At 47.0% G+C, this 13,774-nt stretch overlaps 1 protein-coding gene across 1 annotated transcript in view; it reads left to right on the top strand.

Annotated features, from left to right (window-relative positions):
- The window catches only part of GABBR2 (gamma-aminobutyric acid type B receptor subunit 2), a 1,360,263-nt gene that overhangs the window by 937,587 nt on the left and 408,902 nt on the right, over positions 1–13,774 (top strand). The window lies entirely within an intron of this gene.

Genomic DNA, 13,774 nt, shown 5'->3' with positions numbered 1-13,774 from the left:
GTTTCTAATTTTGGTCCTAGACATTACCACAATGAATTTTAAACAAAACAATTCAGATGAAACCAAGATCAACCTCTACCAGAATGATGGAAAGAGAAAAGTATGACGAAGGCGTGGTACAGCTCATGATCCAAAGCATACCACATTATCTGTAAAACACGGCAGAGGCAATGTGATGGCTTGGGCATGCATGGCTGCCAGTGGCACTGGGTCACTAGTGTTTTTTGATGATGTGACACAGGACAGAAGCAGCCGAATGAATTCTGATGTATTCAGAGCCATACTGTGTGCTCAGATCCAGTCAAATGCAGCCAAACTGATTGGTCGTCGTTTCATACTACAGATGGACAATGACCCAAAACATAAAGCCAAAGCAACACAGGAGTTTATTAAAGCAAAGAATTGGATTATTCTTGAATGGCCAAGTCAGTCACCTGATCTCAACCCAACTGAGCATGCATTTCACTTGTTAAAGACTAAACTTCAGACAGAAAGGCCCACAAACAAACAGCAACTGAAAACCACCGCAGTGAAGGCCTGGCAGAGCATCAAAAAGAGGAAACACAGCGTCTGGTGATGTCCATGAGTTCAAGACTTCAGGCAGTCATTGCCAACAAAGGGTTTTCAACCAAGTACGAGAAATGAACATTTTATTTACAATTATTTAATCTGTCCAATTACTTTTGGTCCCTTTAAAAACAGGGTGGCACATGTTAAGGAGCTGAAACTCCTAAACCCTTCATCCAATTTTAATGTGGATACCCTCAAATGAAAGCTGAAAGTCTGAACTTCAACTGCATCTGAATTGTTTTGTTTAAATTTCATTGTGGTAATGTCTAGAACCAAAATTAGAAAAATGTTGTCTCTGTCCAAATATATATGGACCTAACTGTATGTTCTGTCCGAGTATTTACAGCTGCTCGGTGATAGGGTTAAATCGCTCCCGTGTGCATGATTTACAACTGTCTGACAGCTTTATTACATGTGAGGAATGTGTAAGAAATAGATATTCCTCCCATGTAATAAAGCTGTCAAACAGTCGCAAATCATGCACACGGGAGCGATTCAAACACATCACCGAGCAGCTGTAAATACTCGGAGTTCGGCCCGAGCATACTCGGCGAAAGGGTTAATAGAACATACTCGCTCAACACTAGTTCCCACGTCTCTTTGGCTACATCCAACAGACCTCTAGGGTGTCTGCCGTACAATAACTCAAAGGGAGAAAACCCTGTGGAAGCCTGGGGTACCTCACAGACTGCGAACATCAAATAGGGTAGCAACATGTCCGAATCTCTTCGGTCCTTAGAAACCACCTTTTTTTAACATTGACTTGAGGGTTTTATTGAACCGTTCTATTAGCCCGTCGGTTTGAGGGTTATACACCGAGGTGCGCAATTGTTTAATTTTTAGCAGTTTGCACAGTTCCCTGGTCATTTTGGACATAAAGGGGGTCCCCTGATCCATCAGGATCTCCTTAAGTAGTCCAAGGCGACAGAACATGGCAAACAGCTCCTGTGCAATCAGTTTGGCCGAGGTGTGGCATAGCGGTATAGCCTCCGGGTACCGGGTGGCATAGTCGACGACCACCAGTATATGTTGGTGGCCACGAGTGGATTTTACAATGGGCCCTACCAAGTCCATTGCAATCAGTTCAAAAGGTACCTCTATCACTGGCAGGGGTACCAGTGGGATACGGAAACCGGCAGTGGGTGTGGTCAACTGATATTTGGGGCAGGATTCGCAGTACTTTTGGACCTCCGTGTAAAATCCCCGGCCAATGAACCGCTGCAAGATACGCTCTTGCGTTTTCTTAACCTCTAAGTGTCCACCCAAAAGGTGTGTGTGTGCCAACTCCAGAACCACCCGACGGTACGACTGAGGTACCACTAACTGTTCCACGACCTCGTCCCTGATTTTGTCTACCCTATAGAGCAACTCACCATTGACTACCATGCGTGGAAATACAGTATCTGCACCGGGCTGTTGAGCTATGCCATTTACCCCTAACACCCTTTCCTGCACCTGAGTCAGAGTGGGGTCCTGTAGCTGAGCTGTTCCAAACGTGCCCCGGGACTCTTCCAGCTCGGGGATCGATGGGGTCTCCTCGACCTCTCCTGCCAGCACCTCTAGGGGAACCTATCGGGGTCACACTCTGTCCCTAGGTTGGACACCCCTACGGCAGGTACCCCTGACTCAGGTTCGTCGGGTTCAGCGCCTGTAATACATTTTACCGGGGGAGAGTGGATTTTGTTTTTCCACAGAGTCCAGAGCAGGAGCAAGTCTCTTCCCAACACAGTCCCATAGGGAAGAGTTTTTACCACCCCCACCACATGTTTTATTTCTCCACATGGCGTGGATAAAACTATCTCCACTGTTGGGTACTCTTGGAGGTCCCCATGGATACACACAACCCCACTGTCCATCCACTGGGGTTGTCTCCTGCCACAAGTGACCCATGTACCAAAGTCACTAGGCTCCCCAAATCTAGGCGGGCCTCCGTGGGGTACCCATTAACCAGTACCTGGTACAGTTGGGGTTCACTATCCGGGGGGTCTGCACTCGCAGTGCAGACAGTCCGGGCGTACATTGAGATCCAGCCAATAAACCCACAGTCCATGGGTTCCGTAGTCAGGGGGCAGTTAGCAACCACATGTCCCGGCCCCTGACACCACCAGCACCTAATGGTGGAGGTACTGTTAGGTCTTATGACTGTTTGGGAGGGAACCAGTCTCCTGCCACTCTCATTCCGGGGTACCCCTTCTGCACGGGTATGGTGCTGACTGTCCTCAGCAGAGGGACGCGACCCCTTTCCAGGTTCCTGGGTTGGCAGGGATCGGCATGACAGCCGCAAGGGGGCAGAGTAATGTTGAGCCACCCCCGTAGTGTTTGAGTTCTGTTCGGTTCGTCGAACACCCGTGTGTTTGCCGAACTGTTCGTCGAACTGTTCATCGAACACCTTCGAACACCGTTAAAACCCATGGCAGGCAAGCAAAAACACATAGAAACACATAGAAAACACCTTCAAAGGTGTCCAAAAGCTGACAAACTGCTCAGAAGACACAACTAACACATGGAAAAGTGACAAGTACATATAGTCATGCGAAAAGAAAAGAGGTGGAGGAGTAAAAGGAGAGGGAGACACAGATATAGGCATGTCATGCCCTTCTAAAATCCAAAAAGTGAGAAGCCGACAAGGCCAGTCCGTTCCTGCCCGTGCCACCTCCGTGTCGCCGGGTTTATGCCAGAGCCGCGGTGAACCCTGAGGGCCAGCGCCCCTCTCCCAATACTGGTGCCTGTCCGCTGGTGGGTCGAGCGAGCCCCCCTGTGGTGGAGGCAGCTCTAAGCTTTTTAATTTAAATTGTCTCTCTAATTTGAATGAATACACTTTAAATCCATTTACAAGGATCTATTGGAGGGCAAGTCTCATGCCAGCAGCCGCGTAATTCCAGCTCCAGTAGCGTCCACTAAAGCTGCTGCAGTTAAAAAGCTTTTATAAGGATTGAGCTCGGCTGTCCACCGCAAGGCATCCTACTGCCAGTCCAAGCCCCTATGCCTTGGGGTGCCTCCTGATGCTCTTCACTGAGTATCCCGTGGTCCCGAAGCATTTCCTTTGAAAAAATTAAGTGTCCAAACTACAGGTGGTGTAGCTTGCTTAACAGCCGGGATAATCCGCTGACTAGCAGACACTGCTACTAGGCACAAAGTATTTCCTGGGCTAGATGAAGTTAAAAATTTGTAATTAGATACTCTCGTTGGATGCTGAGAAAGCATTCCATAGAGTCTCCTGGCACGCCATATATGATTCTCTTAAAAAGCTTGGGGTAGGGGTCTAGGGGATCCGTTTATAGCCAAAATCACGGCCCTGTATCGCAATAAGTCATCTAGGCTGAAGATAAATGGAACTGTAGCACCCTGAGGGCTCAGTTGCTACAGAGGTATTGCACCTCACCCAGAGGTGTGATATCTCACTCTCAGGTAAGGATGGAGTGTGGATCAGGACTCGATCCCTGCATTACACCACATTGCCGTGGGGCAGGGTGACCAATATGCCCCTGAGATGGGCACGACAGTCCCTGTCCCTGGCTGCAGTGGGGGGAGGGAACACTGAGGAAGGGGAACCCTGCAGTGCAGGAGCAGGGAGGAAGCAGTTCCTGGGTGCATTGAGAAGGGAGTATAAAAGGTGGGCACCATCTTAGTTCAGTGCAGAGAAGTCTGAGCAGAAGTGACAGGGAGCAGGGGCTCTGCATGAGCTCTGCTCCGGAGGCAGGCCTAGTAACAGAGGCCCAGGCCTGGAAGAGGGAGAAGGAAGGAAGAGGAGCGGAGAAGGCTCCAGGAATGAGTAACGAAGGGATCCCAGGGGTGCGGATGGGCGAGTCGCCACCGCACGCCCGAATCCACCTGCGTGGAGGTGTCAGGCCAAAGGGGGAGACCGGTCCCCGAAACTAGTGGAGGCAGGAAACGACCCTCAGCTAGAAACCGGAGGCTGTGACATTTTATGTGGCGCAGCCCCTCGCTACACCCGCTAGGAAGGCACCACATAGGGTCAGGGAAACTGGCGCCAAGTTTACCAAGAGGAGGCCCGAGGCAGCCGGACAGAAGGGTTGGTAAGAAAGGCCAGACAAAGGACACACAAAGGGGGTCCTGTGAAGCGCTCCAAAGTTATCTGGGAGTTGTCTGAGCCCCTCACCTGGTGAGCACAGTACGACGTGGGCAGCCGTTACCTGCAGACGTGGTCTGGATAATAAGAACTGTGAGTAAAGGCCCTGGACTGCATCACTGACTCCGTGTCGTTACTGCTGCTGCCCTGCACCATCACCCCCATCCTCCGCATACACTGCCCTGAGGCTATACTCCTCCCGCGGGGAGTTATGCTACGCTCTGCTGCACCCACAACACCAGCCTCAGCGGTCTGCCCTGCAGCGGCGGTTCACTCTGACCGCAATCCACGGGTGGCGTAGTCGGACATTTAAACATCAAAACCACATAAATAGTTCCGCCACTGGTTTGACCGCCCTGAGCCACGGAACCGGGTCGCCGCCACGGAGACTACAACCACCAGCATCCACCAAAAAGGGTCCGGCTCCGGGTGTCCCAAAGCCCAGGGGGTGCATCAGAACATTTTCATCACCTTTCACAATCACCAATGGGACAAGGCAGGGATGTCCTCTGTCCCCTCTCTTATACATCCTAGTGACGGAGCACCTGCTCTCATCAATTCGCCATAACCCCAATATTAGGTGGATTGAGGTGGGAGGCACCGAGTACAAGTGCTCTCTATTTGCTGATGATGTCCTAGTATATATCACTCAATCACATATATCCATCCATGCTGTTATGGCTGAAATAGATCACTTTGTTACATGGTCAAATTTTAAAATCAATGCAGCGAAGTCTGAGGCCCTCGATGTCTCCCTCCCCAAATCCATACAGGATTCCATCCAGTCCAACTTTCCCTTTGCCTGGCCCTCACAGGGTATCAAATACTTAGGAATTCCTATTCATAGAGACCTCTCCCATCTATGTTATCTTAATTTTGGGCCCTTTATTGAACAACTCCATACAGACCACGGTTGGCAAGTTAGAACTGTAAGATTCACTACGTGAACCACTGGTGTTTTGTGGAAAAGCACATGTACACTGTGTTCCAAATTATTATGCAAAAAGTGTTTAGGAGTGATAAGGGAAGAATTTGTTTGTTTGTCAGTTAAACTCATTGATGGTGATGTGTGTCAGGGCTCTTTATATCACTGTAAGCAATTGCAGACACCTGTGCTAATTAGTTTGGCAGGTGTGTCCAATGAAAGGCAAGACTACTTAAGAAGGCTGTCCCACATTATTAAGCAGCCTACATTTTCTGACAAAATGGGAAAGAAAAAGGATGTGTCGGCTGCTGAGAAGCAACAAATTGTGGAGTGTTTAGGTCAAGGCATGATTACAATCAACATTGTGCGATGATCAGGATGAAGTGTCTTGGCAATCAAGAAGTATGTAGCTGATTCACAGTACACACGTGTGCATGCTGATAAGGGCAAATTGAGGACTCTTTCCTGCCGGCAATTACATCAGGTTAAAAGAGCAGCGGCAAAAAAGCCTTGTCATAGCAGCAGACAAGTTTTTGAAGCTGCTGGTGCCTCCAACGTCCCCCGAACAACAAGATGCAGGGTCCTTCAGAGGTTTGCAGCTGTGCATACGCCATCCTGTCGACCTCCTCTATCCACTTCACACAAGCAGAAACGGCTCCAGTGGGCCAAACATTACATGAAGACTGTTTTCAATACTGTTTTGTTCACGGATGAGTGCCGTGCAACGCTCGATGGTCCAGATGGATGGAGTGGAGGATGGCTGGTTGATGGACACCCCACGCAAACACGGCTACAGCGCCAACAAGGAGGCGGTGGAGTAATGTTTTGGGCTGGAATCATGGGGAGAGAGATTGTCGGCCCTTTTAGGATCCCTGAAGGGGTAAAGATGAACTCCATAATGTATGTGGAGTTTCTCAAACAGCACTTCCTGCCATGGTTCAAGAAGAAGAACCGTGTATTCCACAGCAAGATCATTTTTATGCATGATAATGCACCATCTCATGCTGCACATAAAACATCTGCATCTCTGGCTGATATGGGCATAAAAGGGGAAAAACTTATGGTGTGATCCCCATGCTCCCCTGACCTCTACCACATTCAGAACCTCTGGAGCATCATCAAAAGGAGTGTCTATGATGGTGGGAGGCAGTTCACATCTAAGCAACAGCTCTGGGAGGGTATTCTGTCCTCATGTAAAACAATTGAAGCAGAAACCATCCAAAACCTGACAAATTCAATGGACGAGAGAGTTCAGAAGCTCCTTTCGAACAAGGGGTCCTATGTGAAAATGTAACATTACCTAGATTAAAGTTTTGAGTTGAAAACTGTTTGATTTCAGTTTCTAATAACCTGCTAATGCTTATAATTTCAAAAATGACCATTTTTTTGGTCTTTATTAAATTGAAAAGGTTGATCGAAAAGTTTGGGGGATCTAAGAGTGTGGCAACCCAGTAGTCATGATTACTTCGAATTCTGACAATATGAGGGTCATGTTGCAGGTAGTGCAGCAAGAAGGCACTTATGTGTCTTGCGCATCTCGGAGCCCCAAAATTATTTTCCGGGCTAGATGCAGCTAAAAATTATTATTAATTTTAAATCTGGTGGAGCTTAGTATAGATGGCCTAATAGAATCAGTGCTGCACACTGCTACAAAGCCCAAATTATTTTCCAGCCAAGGTACAGATAAACATGATTAGTAATTTTAAATCTGGTGGAGATTAGTATAGATGGCCTAATAGAATCAGTACTGCACACTGCTACAAAGCCCAAATTATTTTCCAGCCAAGATACAGATAAACATGATTAGTAATTTTAAATCTGGTGGAGCTTATTATAGATGACCTAATAGAATCAGTGCTGCACACTGCTACAAAGGCCAAATTAGTTTCCAGCCAAGATACAGATAAACATGATTAGTAATTTGAAAGCTTAAAACGGTTGGTGAGGTGATTTTAACCAATCATCAAGCTTTTACTCTCCCCAGGATGACACAGGGGTAGAAAAGACATTTCGGATCCATGATTTGTTCATCTTTATGAATGTGAGTCTGTCTACATTATCAGTGGAGAGCCGCTTTCGCTTATCTGTCAGCACACCACCAGCAGCGCTGAACACACGTTCAGACAGAACGCTGGCTGCAGGGCATGACAAGATCTCCAAGGCGTAAGTGGCTAGCTCCGGCCATTTATCCAGATTGGAAGCCCAAAAAGAGCAAGGGTCCAGTGACACAGTCATGGCTTCAATGTTTACTTGGAGATACTCCTGTACCATCGTCTCTAGGCGTTGACTATGTGTCAGACTTCTTGTCTCCTGTGGCCTTGCAAAGGATGGGCTAAAAAAGTGGTGAAATGATTCCGCAAAATTGATGTTACCAGCAGATACTGTGGTTCTGTTACGGTTTGAGTGCTGAACACTCGACGGTCCAACGGTTGGCAAGTTGGAACTGTGAGATTCACTACGTGCAACACTGGTGTTTTGTGGAAAAACACATGTAAGATTCTGCAAAAGTCTCTGCTGATACTCATGCATGCGTGCATCCCTTTCTATGGCAGGAATAATTTCTGCAAATTTACCTTTGTATCGGGGATCTAACAGTGTGGCAACTAGAGATGAGCGGTGTTCGACTAGAACTGTTCGCCAATCTCAAATTCGAGCTGTTTTGGGCGGTGTTCGAGTTGTTCGACGAACCCGAACGATTTGCAAAAAATTCGGCTGTTCGAGGTTATGTTCGATAACTGTTCGTGCACCAAAAGCGTGTCCTGCATGTCTGGTGCTATTTAGAGCACCAATCATGCAGGGATTGTCTGCCACTCACTGTAATGCCACAGCCATGGTGGTTGTGGCATTACAGTGATTGCCCAAATCGATGGGAACAGTGCCAACAGTGAAACATGAAAAGCCGGCAATTCAGCAGCGGCATACACCGGTACCCAACAATTTAGAACCGAAAGAATAGAGCTTCACACATAGATTAGATAGATATAAACATGTCAGCCACACATATACGAAGTACAGTGAAAGTGCTGCTTACTGTACTTGTCATTTAGCGTAAAGGATTTATCAAAAAAAATAATAGTGTTTTCATGCACCGTCTCTTTAAAAAAGCCGGCCGGCAATTCAGCAGCGGTACCCAACAATTTAGAATAGAAGGAATAGAGAATCACACATAGATTAGATAGATAGAAACATGTCAGTCACATATATATGAAGTACAGTGACAGTGTTGATTACTGTACTTGTCATTTAGTGTAAAGGATTTATCAAAAAAAATAATAGTGTTTTCATGCACCGTCTCTTTAAAAAAGCCGGCCGGCAATTCAGCATCTGTACCCAACAATTTAGAATAGAAGGAATAGAGAATCACACATAGATTAGATAGATAGAAACATGTCAGTCACATATATATGAAGTACAGTGACAGTGTTGCTTACTGTACTTGTCATTTAGTGTAAAGGATTTATTAAAAAAAATAATAGTGTTTTCATGCACCGTCTCTTTAAGAAAGCCGGCCGGCAATTCAGCATCTGTACCCGACAATTTATAACAGACAGAATAGAGCTTCACACATAGATTAGATAGATAGAAACATGTCAGTCACATATATATGAAGTACAGTGATAGTGTTGGTTACTGTACTTGTCATACAGTATTAAAATAAAGGATTTATTATTAAAAAAATTGACGTGGGGTTCCCCTTAATTTTAGGCTCTAGCAGAGGTTAAGCAGACAGCTGGGGCAGATGTTTGAAGCCTGGGAAGGGGGTAATACCCACGGAGCTTCCCAGGCTACTAATATCAGCCCCCAGCTGAATACATAGCCTTTACTAGCTATTAAAATGGGGGACCCCCCCAAAAAAATGACGTGGGGTCCCCCCTAATTTAATAGCTAGCAAAGGCTAGGCAGACAGCTGGGGGCTGATATTAATAGCCCAGGAAGGAAGCCATGAATATTGGCCCCCTCCCAGGCTAGAAACACCAGCCGTCAGCCCCCCAGAAATGGCGCATTCATAGGATGCGCCAATTCTGGCACTTAGCCTCGCTCTTCCACGCTGCCCTGGTGCGGTGGCAGGGGGTAATAGGGCTGGGGTTGATGTCAGCTTATAATGCCAGCTGACATCAAGCCCAGGTTAGTAATGGAGAGGCGTCTATAAGACACCCCCATTACTAACCCCATAGTCAAAGTTAAAAAAAAACACAAACACCCAGAATAAAGTCCTTTAATTGAAATAAACACACAATTCTTTATTGTTCTAAATTAAACCATACTTACTGTCACGCCCATTCCAGCTGAAGCCAACGATCTCCTGTAATAAAAATAAAATAATAAAGCAACCTCATCCTTACCTTTCCATGGTTCCCACGACAGCTTCAGCTCTGCTACATCGAGATGACAGGCTGGACCGCAGCAGAACGCCGCCATCCAGCCTGTCATCCCGCAGACACTGAGAAGAGCAGGCTTGCTTGCGCTCCACATTGTCTCTCTGTGACGGCATAAAGATGAGCCGAGATCATGTCCAATGAACTCGGCTCACCTCATGCACGTCACTTACAGCGTGGGAGAATTCTCACGCTGAAGCGCTGAGTGCAGGAGAATTTTCCCACGCTGTCAGTGAGGTGCATGAGGTGAGCTGAGTTCATTGGAGATGAGCTCACCTCATGCACGTCACTGACAGCGTGGGAGAATTCTCCTGCACTCAGCACTTCAGCGTGAGAATTTTCCCACGCTGTCAGTGACGTGCATGAGGTGAGCCGAGTTCATTGGACATGACCTCGGCTCATCTTTATGCCGTCACAGCCAGACACTGAGGAGTGGAAGTATGCCTGCGCTTCTCAGTGTCTGCGGGATGACAGGCTGAATGGCAGCGTTCTGCTGCGGTCCAGCCTGTCATCTCGATGTAGCAGAGCTGAAGCTGTCGTGGGAAGCATGGAAAGGTAAGGATGAGGTTGGTTTATTATTTTTCTTTTATTGCAGGAGATCGTTGGCTTCAGCTGGAATGGGCGTGATGGTAAGTATGGTTTAATTTAGAACAATAAAGAATTGTGTGTTTATTTCAATTAAAGGACTTTATTCTGGGTGTTGTGTTTTTTTTAAATACTTTACTAGAAATTCATGGCGGTCATGTCTAATACTGGCGTGACCCCATGAATTTTGGGCTTGGGGCCAGCTGATAATACCAAGCTGGCCCTAACCCCTTTATTACCCAGTGAGCCACCGCACCAGGGCCCTGGATGAGTTGGGTACAGCGCCAGAAGATGGCGCTTCTATGAACGCGCCATTTTCCGGGGTGGCTGCGGACTGCAATTTGCAGCGGGGGGGGCCCAGAAAGCTTGGGCCTCCCTGCGCTGCAGATTCCAGCCCCCAGCTGCCTAGTTGTACCTGGCTGGACACAAAAATAGGGCGAAGCCCCACGTATTTTTTTTTTAATTATTTCATGAAATTCATGAAATAATTAAGAAAAAAAGGCCTTCCCTATATTGTTGTGTCCGGCTAGGTACAAATAGTCAGCTGGTGGTTGGGGGCAGCCCGTTCCTGCCTGCTGTACCTGGCTGGACACAAATATAGTGCGAAGCCCCACTTCAATTTTTTTAAATTATTTCAGGAAATTCATGAAATAATTAAAAAAAAATTGACGTGGGGCTTCGCACTATATTTGTGTCCAGTCAGGTGCAGCAGGCAGGAACGGGCTGCCCCCAACCACCAGCTGCCTATTTGTACCTGGCCGGACACAACAATATAGGGAAGCCCTTTTTTTCTTAATTATTTCATGAAATAATTTAAAGAAAATTGACGTGGGGCTTCGCCCTGTTTTTGTGTCCAGCCAGGTACAACTATGCAGCTGGGGGCTGGAATCCGCAGCGCAGGGAGGCCCAAGCTTTCTGGGCCACCCCCGCTGCAAATTGCAGTCCGCAGCCACTGCGGAAAATGGCGCGTTCATAGAAGCGCCATCTTCTGGCGCTGTACCCAACTCATCCAGAGCCCTGATGCGGTGGCTCACTGGGTAATAAAGGGGTTAGGGCCAGCTTGGCATTATGAGCTGGCCCTAAGCCCAAAATTCATGGGGTCACACCAATATTAGACATGACCACCATGAATTTCTAGTAAAGTATTTAAAAAAAACACAACACCCAGAAAAAAGTCCTTTAATTGAAATAAACACACAATTCTTTATTGTTCTAAATTAAACCATACTTACCGTCACGCCCATTCCAGCTGAAGCCAACGATCTCCTGAAATAAAAGAAAAATAATAAAGCAACATCATCCTTACCTTTCCATGGTTCCCATGACAGCTTCAGCTCTGCTACATCGAGATGACAGGCTGGACCGCAGCAGAACGCTGCCATCCAGCCTGTCATCCCGCAGACACTGAGAAGTGCAGGCTTGCTTGCGCTCCACAGTGTCTCTCTGTGAGGGCATCCAGATGAGCCGAGTTAATGTCCAATGAACTCGGCTCACCTCATGCACGTCACTGACAGCGTGGGAAAATTCTCCTGCACTCAGCGCTTCAGCGTGGGAGAATTCTCACACTGAAGCGCTGAGTGCAGGAGAATTCTCCCACGCTGTCAGTGACGTGCAGGAGGTGAGCTGAGTTCATTGGACATGAGCTCACCTTATGCACGTCACTGACAGTGTGGGAAAATTCTCCTGCACTCAGCGCTTCAGCGTGGGAGAATTCTCACGCTGAAGCGCTGAGTGCAGGAGAATTCTCCCACGCTGTCACTGACGTGCAGGAGGTGAGCTGAGTTCATTGGACATGAGCTCACCTTATGCACGTCACTGACAGCGTGGGAGAATTCTCCTGCACTCAGCGCTTCAGCGTGAGAATTTTCCCACGCTGTCAGTGACGTGAATGAGGTGCGCCGAGTTCATTGGACATGAACTCGTCTCATCTTTATGCCGTCACAGCCAGACACTGCAGAGCGCAAGCATGCCTGCGCTTCTCAGTGTCTGCGGGATGACAGGCTGGATGGCAGCGTTCTGCTGCGGTCCAGCCTGTCATCTCGATGTAGCAGAGCTGAAGCTGTCGTGGGAACCATGGAAAGGTAAGGATGATGTTGCTTTATTATTTTTCTTTTATTGCAGGAGATCGTTGGCTTCAGCTGGAATGGGCGTGATGGTAAGTATGGTTTAATTTAGAACAATAAAGGATTGTGTCTTTATTTCAATTAAAGGACTTTATTCTGGGTGTTTGTGTTTTCTTTTAACTTTGACTATGGGGTTAGTAATGGGGGTGTCTTATAGACGCTTCTCCATTACTAACCTGGGCTTGATGTCAGCTGGCATTATAAGCTGACCTCAACCCCAGCCCTATTACCCCCTGCCACCGCTACAGGGCAGCGTGGAAGAGCGAGGCTAAGTGCCAGAATTGGCGCATCCTATGAATGCTCCATTTCTGGGGCGGCTGACGGCTGGTGTTTCTTGCCTGGGAGGGGGCCAATATTCATGGCTCCCTTCCTGGGCTATTAATAGCAGCCCCCAGCTGTCTGCCTAGCCTTTGCTAGCTATTAAATTAGGGGGGACCCCACGTCATTTTTTTGGGGGGTCCCCCATTTTAATAGTTAGTAAAGGCTATGTATTCAGCTGGGGGCTCATATTAGTAGCCTGGGAAGCTCCGTGGGTATTACCCCCTTCCCAGGCTTCAAACATCTGCCCCAGCTGTCTGCTTAACCTCCGCTAGAGACTAAAATTAAGGGGAACCCCACGCCAATTTTTTTTAATAATAAATCCTTTATTTTAATACTAAATGACAAGTACAGTAACCAACACTATCACTGTACTTCATATATATGTGACTGACATGTTTCTATCTATCTAATCTATGTGTGAAGCTCTATTCTGTCTGTTATAAATTGTCGGGTACAGATGCTGAATTGCCGGCCGGCTTTTTTAAAGAGACGGTGCATGAAAACACTATTATTTTTTTTAATAAATCCTTTACACTAAATGACAAGTACAGTAAGCAACATTGTCACTGTACTTCATATATATGTGACTGACATGTTTCTATCTATCTAATCTATGTGTGAAGCTCTATTCTGTCTGTTATAAATTGTCGGGTACAGATACTGAATTGCCGGCCGGCTTTTTTAAAGAGACGGTGCATGAAAACACTATTATATTTTTTAATAAATCCTTTACACTAAATGACAAGTACAGTAAGCAACACTGTCACTGTACTTCATATATATG

Source organism: Phyllobates terribilis, unplaced genomic scaffold (assembly GCF_046119375.1).
Source record: "Phyllobates terribilis strain yellow unplaced genomic scaffold, ASM4611937v1 Scaffold_4__5_contigs__length_816908805, whole genome shotgun sequence".
NCBI lineage: Eukaryota > Metazoa > Chordata > Amphibia > Anura > Dendrobatidae > Phyllobates > Phyllobates terribilis.
The sequence above is the reverse complement of the archived record's forward strand: the minus strand, read 5'-3'. Positions and strand labels throughout refer to the sequence as shown.